Below are 8687 nucleotides of genomic sequence, written 5' to 3'. Positions count from 1 at the left end.
GTTATCAAATTGTGCTTACCCTTTGATCCAACAGTGTTTCTACTGGGATTATGTCTCAAAGAGATGTTAAAAGAGGGAAAGGGACTCACATATGCAAAAATGTTTGTGGCAACCCTCTTTGTAGGGGCAGGAAACTGGAAACTGAGTGGATGTCATCAATTGGAGAATGGCTGAATAAATTATGGTATATGAATGTTATAGAATACTATTGTTCTGTAAGAAACAACCTGCAAAATGATTTCAGAGAGGCTTGGAGAGACTTACATGAACTGATGCAAAGTGAAATGAGCAGAACCAGGAGATCATTATACACAACAACAACAAGACTATATGATGATCAATTCTGAAAGATGTGGCTATCTTCACCATTAAGAGGATTCAAACCAGTTCTACTTGTGCAGTAATGAAGAGAACCATTTATACCCAGAGAGAGAACCTGGGAATAGAGGGTGCAACACAACATATAGCATTCTCACTCTTTGTAGTTATTTGCTTGTATTTTGGTTTTTCTTTCCTCAGTTTTTCTTTTTCTTTCTTCTTGATCTGATTTTTCTTGCACAGATAACTTTATAAATATGTATTTCAACATATTTAACATGTATTGGACTACCTGCCAGATGGGGGAGGGAATGAGGGGAAGAAGGGGAAATTTTGCAATAAAAGGTTATGCAAGGGTCAGTGTTGGAAAAATTACCCATCTATATGCTTTGTAAATAAAAAGCTTTAATTTTTAAAAAGTGCATTGGTGTCTCAATTTTCCCATATTCCCTTGATTATTTGTCATTTTCCCTTTTTGTCATATTGGCAAATATAATAGGTGTGAGATGATACCTTAGAGTTCTTTTAATTTCCATTTCTCTTATCAAATGTTATTTAGACCACTTCTTCATATGCCTACACGCAGCTTTTATTTCTTTATCTGAAAACTGCCTATTCATATCTTTTGACCATTTATCAATTTGGAATGGCTTATATTTTTATAAATTTGACTCAGTTCCCTATATCCATTTGAGAAATGAGATCATTATCAGAGATGCTTGCTATAAAGATTGTTTCCTAGCTTTCTGCTTTCCTTTTGCTCTTGGTTGCATTGGTTTTATTGTATAAAATCTTTTTAATTTAATATAATCAAAATTATATATTTTACATTTCATAATGCTCTCTATCTCTTTTTTGATCATGACTTTTTCCTCTATCCACACATCTGAGAGGCAGACTTACCCTGCTTTTCTAATTTGCTTATGGTGTCACTCTTTATGTCTAAATTATGTATCTATTCTGATCTTATTTTGGTATACAGTGTAAGATGTCAGTTTATACCTAGTTTGTTCTATTATTTTCCAGTTTTCCCAGAAGTTTTTGTTAAATAGTGAGTTCTTATCTCAAAAGCTGGGGTCTTTGGATTTTTCAAATGCTGGGTTACTTTTGTCATTGACTATTGTGTTTCATGTACCAAATCTATTTCACTGATCTACCACTTTATTGCTTAACCAAGACTTTATAATAGTTTGAGATCTGGTACTGCTAGGCTAACTTTATTTGTTTTTTTTTTTTGTCTCATTAATTCCCTTTATATTCTTGATCTTTTTTTCTTCCAGATGAAATTTTGTCGTTTATTTTTTCTATCTCTATCATAAAGTATTCTAGTAGTTTGATTGGTATAGTACTAAACAAGTGAATTAGTTTAGGAAGAAGTGTCATTTTTATTATATTGGTTTGAATTACCCATAAGCAATTGATTTTTCCCCAGTTGTTTAAACATAACTTTGTGTAAAAAATGCTTTGTAATTGTGTTTAGATAGTTCCTGAGTTTATCTTGGCAGGTAGACTCCTAAACATTTTATATTGTTTACAATTATTTTAAATGGAATTTCTTTTTCTATCTCTTGCTGCTGTGCTTTGTTAGCCATATAAAGAAATACTGATATATGGCTCTTTTCAACAAAGAGGTGATTCAGGCCAATTCCCATAGTCTTATGATGGAGAGAACCATCTGCAACCAGAAAGAGGACTTTGGGAACTCAATGTGGATCACAACATAGTTGTACCTTTTTTTGTTGTTGTTTGCTTGCTTTTTTCTTTCTCATTTTTTTTCCCTTTTTGATCTGTTTTCTCTTGTGCAGTATGATAAATGTGGAAATATGTATAGAAGAACTACATATGTTTAACATATATTGTATTACTTGCTGTCTAGGAAAGAGGGGTGAGGGAAAGGGAGGAAGAAAAATTTGGAACACAAGATTTTGCAAGGATGAATGCTGAAAACTATCTTTGCATGTATTTTGAAAATAAAAAAGCTATTGTTTAAAAAAGAAATTCTGATTATTCATGTAGGTTTATACTATGCTTTTTTTTTTACCAAAGTTGCTTATTATTTCAAATAATTTTTCCATTGATTTACTAGAGTGTTTCTTATACACTATCATATCATCTACAAATAGGGACAGCTTTGTTTTCTCAATGCCTATTCTAATTCCTTCAATTTCTTTTTTTTTCTTTTATTGCTAAAGCTAACATTTCTATTTTGAATTCTATTTTGAATAATGGTGGCAATAATGAGCATCCTTGCTTCAATCCTGCTCTCATTTGGAAAACTTCTAGTTTATCCCCATTACAATTTTAGTGCTTGCTGATGATTTTAGAAAGATACTGCCTTCCCCTTATTCTTATGCTCTCTAGTGTTTTTTAATAAGAATTAGTACTGTATTTTGTCAAAAAAAATTTAAAACATTTATTGAGATAATCATATGATTTCTGTTGGTTTTATTATTGATATGGTCAATTATGTTAATGGCCTTCCTAACATTGAACCAACCTGGTATTGAAACAATCCTAGTCATAGTAACTAATTCTTATGACATAATGCTGTAATCACTTTGCAAGTATTTGGTTCAAATATAATCAGTTTCACTCAAATTGTCAGATTTATTGACATGTAATTAGATAAAATGTTTCCTAATGATTGCCTTGATTTCTCCTTTGTTGGGAGTGATTTCACCTTTTCATTTTTTGATACTAGATATTTTGTTTACTTCTTCCTTTTGTTAAATCAAATTAATCAATGGTTTATCTATCTTTTGGGATTTTTCATAAAATCAGATCCTAGATTTATTTATTAGCTCAATAGTTTTCTTTAACTTTCAATTTTATTAATCTCATATTTGATTTTCAGGATTTCCAATTTGGTGCTCAATTGAGGATTTTAAAATTTGTTCTTTTTCCAGTTTTTTTTTGGTTATTATTATTATTGTTCTTTTTCTATTTTGTTGACACAAGAATTTAGAGAAATAATTTCACCTAAGTACTACTTTGGCTGCATCCCATAAACTTTGATATGTTTTCTCATTGTTGTCATTCTCTTTAATGAAATTTTGTATTCTTTCTGTGATTTATTCTTTGACCCATTTGATTTATTAGGATTAGATTATTTAGATTCCAATTAATTTTTAATATATATTTGCACTGCCCATTGTTGAATATAATTTTATTGTAATATGGCCTGAGAAAAATTCATTTAATATTTCTGCCTTTCTATATTTGATTTTGAGGGGTTTATGATTTACTTTGTGTAGGTGTCATGTGCTACTGAGAAAATACATATTTCTTTCTTTTCCAATTCAATTATCTCCAAAGTTATGTTATATTTAACTTTTCTAATATTCTATTTACTTCCTTAATTTTTTCTTGTTTATTTTTTGTTGGATTTATCAAGTCCTGGGAGGGGACAGCTAATGTCCCCTATCTGTATAGTTTTGTTGTCTATTTCTTTCTTTGATTCATTTATCTTCTCATTTAAGAATTTGTATGCATTACATTAAATTTAAAAACTTTTGCACAAACAAAACCAATACAGAGAGACACCAATGCACTGTTGGTGAAATTGTGAACTGATCCAACCATTCTGGAGAATGTTGTGATATGGTTGCCACCTGTCAGTGGCTGCTGGGGCTCTAACTCAGACCTGTAGAATGTATCTCTTCATGTGAGAGGATGATGATGATACAAGGAGACTGAGAGGGAGTTGCGTTCTCTTACCTCTCTCTTCTCTCTGTCTCCAATTTATTTCATTCCCAAACACTTGTGTCAGTAAAGGTTGCTTTGCATCTCCTTCAGATGTTATGATTCACAGCTGTGGAGGCTCTCAGAGAATTGACCTGCCCCTTCACCTAGGCATGGTCCTTAACAGGAGAGCAATTTGGAACTCTGCCCATAGGGATATAAAACTGTACATATTTGTATGTCACTAGTGTCATTCAATTTGATTCATATAATAATAGGTCTATATCTGAAAGATATCTATATCCTAAAAGAAGGGATAAGGATCCACATGTTTAAAAATGTTTGCAGCAGCCCTTTCGTAGTGGCAAAGAAATGGAAAGGGAGTTCATGTCCATCAGTTGGTGAATTACTGAATTAGGCTATATGACTGTAATGGAATATTATTGTTCTGTAAGAAATGATAAGCAGACACTTTTAAAAACAGTCTAGAAAAACTTACATGAACTGAAGCTTAATGAAGTGAGCAATATCAGAAGAACATTGTACACAGTAACAAGATTAAATGATGATCAATTGTGATGGACTTGTTGTCCACAATTCCCATAGACTTCAGTCATAATTTCTTCCTTCTCCAAATATCTGATAGATAAACTATCCCTTGCTCTTCTAATTTGCTTATAGTATTATCCTTTATGCTCAAAATCATAGACCCATTTTGACCCTGTTTTGGTATGGAGTGTGATATGTAGGTCTATGCTGAGTTTCTGACATGTTATTTTTCAGTTTTCCCAGCAATTTTTGTGACTTAGTAACTTCTTATCCCAGAAGCTGGAGTTTGGGGGTTTATCAAACACTAGATTACTATAGTCATTGGTTATTGTGTGGTCTGATTTTTCTTGCACAACATAACAAATATGGAAATATGTTTAAAAGGATTGCACGTATTTAACCTCTCTCAGATTGTTTGCTGTCTTGGGAAAGGGGAAAGTAAGGGAGGAAGGGAGAAAAATCTGGAATACAAAGTCAATTAAAAATGACTATTGAAAAGTATCTTTACATGTGTTTGGAAAAATAAAATACCACTGAGAAAAAAAAATAAAAATAAATGTTTATTGAGTTATTGAAAAATAATTTGGATGCTATCCCACTTGATGTATAGTATGGGTATTATTTCTTTATCTATGATACCTTTTACTAAGATGTAGATTCCTTCATTATTTTGTTTAATTCCTATTTTTGCTTTTGCTTTATCTGAGATCAGGGTTGCTACCCCTGCTTTTTTACTTCTGCTGAAGCATAATAGAATTTTTATCAATTCTGCTATTCACTTCTGTTTTATAGGATAGTTCATACTATTCACATTCACAGTTATGATTACTACTTGCATATTTCTGTCTGTCCTATTCTTCCTCCTTTCTGTCCACTTTCTCACTTCATCTTTTCCCTTCTTCCCAGGATCTTGCTTTTGTCTACCGTCTCCCTGAGCTGCCCAGTCTTCTATCATTTCCTATGCCTCCCCTTTACTTAATTTTCTCCCTTTCTACTGCCCTATCAGGAAAGATAGATTTCTATTTCAATGGATTGTGCATATTATTCTCTCTTTGAGTCAATACAGACCAGAGTAAGGTTCAAGCAATGCTCATTGTCCACCCTTCCCTCCACGAGTTTTCATGTGAAATAATTTATGCCCTTTTACCTTTCCCTTTCTTCTGCACCTAGTATATTTCTCTTTCTCATCCCTTAATTTATTTTGATGTTATTCCCTCAAATTCACCTTATGCCCACACTATATATATTCTTTCTATTTCTACTATTAGTGATACAATTATTAAGCATTATAAGTATCATTTTTCCCATGTAGAAACATAAACAGTTTAGTTCTGTTGAATCCCTGGCTTTCTTTTCCCCTTTACCTGTTTCTATTGAGTCTTGATATTTGAGATCAAATTCTTTATTTAGTTCTGGCCTTCTCATGAAAACTTGAAGTCATTCTATTTCATTGAATGACTATTTTTTCCCTTAATGTATTATGCTTAATTTCCCTGGTTAGGTAATTCCTGGTTGTAGTTTTAGCTCATTTGCTTTTTAGAATATTATGTTTCCTGACCTCTGATTCTTTAATATTACAGCTGGCAAGTTCTATGCAATCTTAATTATTACTTCCAAATATTTGAATTGTTTCCTTCTGGCCACTTGTAGAATTTTTTTCTTGATCTGATTGATAGTTCTGCAATTTGGCTATAATGTTCCTTGTAGTTTTTATTCTGGGATCTCTTTCCTGAGAGATGATTCTTTCAATTCCTATTTTGCCCTCTGGTTCCAGAATGTCAGGAATTTTTTTTTTGATAATTTCTTGGAAGATAAGGTCCAGATCTTCCTTTTGATTATAGCTTTCCAGTAGTACAGTGATTCTGACATCATTTCTCTTGGATCTATTTTCCAGGTGAGTTGTTTTTCCCATAAGGTATTTTATATATTTTTTCATTATTTTGTATGTTTGTTTGATTCTTGATATCTCATAGAATCATTACCTTCCATTTGCCCAATTCTAACTTTTAAGTTGTCATTTTCCTCAATTAGCTTTTGTATTTTCTTTTCCCTTTGCCAATCATATATTATAAGGAGTTGTTTTCTTTAGTGGATTTGTGTATTTCTTTTTCCACTTGCTACTTTTTAAGCAGTTCTCCAAGCTGTTGACTCTTTGTTCATAATCCTTTTGCATTACTCTTATTCCTTTTCCCAATTTTTATTCTACCTCTATTATATGATATTTAAATTCCTTTTTGAACTCTCCCATGAGTTCTTTATGGTCTTGAGACTAATTGTCATTTTCTTTGAGGTTTTGCCCATAGGTGTTTTCTTCTGCATCTGTGTCTTATCAGCACAATAACTTCCTGAAGTCAAATTCTTTTTGCTGTGATGGTTGTTTCTCTCTCTCTCTCTCTCTCTCTCTCTCTCTCTCTCTCTCTCTCACACACACACACACACACACACACACTGTTGTTGTCCTGAGGATCCTCATATCTGGTGCTAACTAAAAAAGTGGGGTGAATAGTGGTTGACATTGTTTACCTAGAGAATTCATAAGTCTGGCAGCTTACTTGGTTGCTGAGCTAGTGTCCTAGTGGTGTTGTCTGGGAAATGCTGAAGTCATATGGAATGTTTCCAGTTTTTCTCATGAATACACTGAAGCACATAGTGATCTGATCTCTGGATGTCTGTTTATCTGGGGCTACCCCAGAGCATGTAATTCCCAGAGCTAGAGTCCATCAACTCCCATGGTTTTATTAAGGGATATGGAGGATCCTGGTGTTGACATTTACTTGCTCTATCACCCTAGGGCTCAGGATCACCTGCTGATTTGGTAAGGTTGGGCTTCACCTGCTATGATTATAGAAATTTGCTATGAAGGAAAGAAGGAAGGATATGATTATTACAATATCAAGATTGTCCCTTCAAGGACATAAAATGGCATGACATTAAGTATAACAGGATAAAGCTTTCTTAACTCTGATTCTAAGTTAAGAATGATAGTTAACCTTTTGGAACAGTCAATAACACAGCAAAATTTCACAATATTCAGAGAGTATTATAGCCAGGTTCAACATTAGATAAGAAAATAATCTGTTCAGAAAGGAAATAACACCATGAGAAAACTGAGTAAAAAGGATCCTGCCCTTATATTTGTGAGACTTTCTTCTCAGCCTTCTCAAATATAGATATTCGATTGTAGTGTTTCCCAAGTTGTGCTCTCTTTGAAAAGTTCATAGCATGTCCCTTGAATGATGAATTACTGATTTTTATGATAATTCAGATAATTATACTTGAAGTCAAAACTGATAACATTATCAAATTATATTCCCAAGATATTTTACATCAAATAACAAGTTTCTTACTAACATCTTAGAGCTAGGTTAAATTATTATTATCATTTTTCATATTGTTACAATAATAATAACTCCAATATATACTATTTCAGTTGCAATTTTATAACTTTTGTAATCAGTGACCAAACAATCCATAAGTCTTTAGTACTTTTCCCAAAAATTAAGTTATAATAATCATTCATTTTAAAGCAAATTATATCCAGTCAAATACTTGACAATTTTTAAATATTGTGACCACCTTCTCTAACAGTTCAATTTATAATTTAATAGCAGTCAGATCAAAAGAAGAGTTAATTTTCTAGGAATAAAAATGCATGACCCTCTAGCTATTTTTCAAATTAACAAAATTTATTATGAAATGATTTCCCAAAATTCACAATACAAGAAAAATTAGAAGCCTAGCAATTAGATAAAGAATATTATGGATTAAAATGTAAAACAGAATTTATGGTCAGTAAAAGTGACATTAATTTATTTCAATGCATTTCCAAATTATCTTATATAGAAAATCACTGCATTAATCTATCAGTTTTGGTGTTCTATACTGATTGTTTTCAGAGATCCATACGGAGTAATTTTAATGAAATTATACTTTTAGTTCTCACTCATGCAGTTTCTTAACATATTGTCTTAATGTCAAATATTAAGTTTATCTTGCATTAAAGTATGATCTACCTATAGGGGGTAAAATATCAAAGCTATCCTGTTAGGGGACACATTGCACTTTAAGTGAGACCCCATTATAATTTAACTGAGAAAAAGATCAATCAAATCGAATCTAGATTTACAAATAAAAGTAGT

This window comes from Antechinus flavipes, chromosome 2 (genome assembly GCF_016432865.1).
Source record: "Antechinus flavipes isolate AdamAnt ecotype Samford, QLD, Australia chromosome 2, AdamAnt_v2, whole genome shotgun sequence".
In the NCBI taxonomy this organism is placed as follows: domain Eukaryota; kingdom Metazoa; phylum Chordata; class Mammalia; order Dasyuromorphia; family Dasyuridae; genus Antechinus; species Antechinus flavipes.
The sequence above is the reverse complement of the archived record's forward strand: the minus strand, read 5'-3'. Positions refer to the sequence as shown.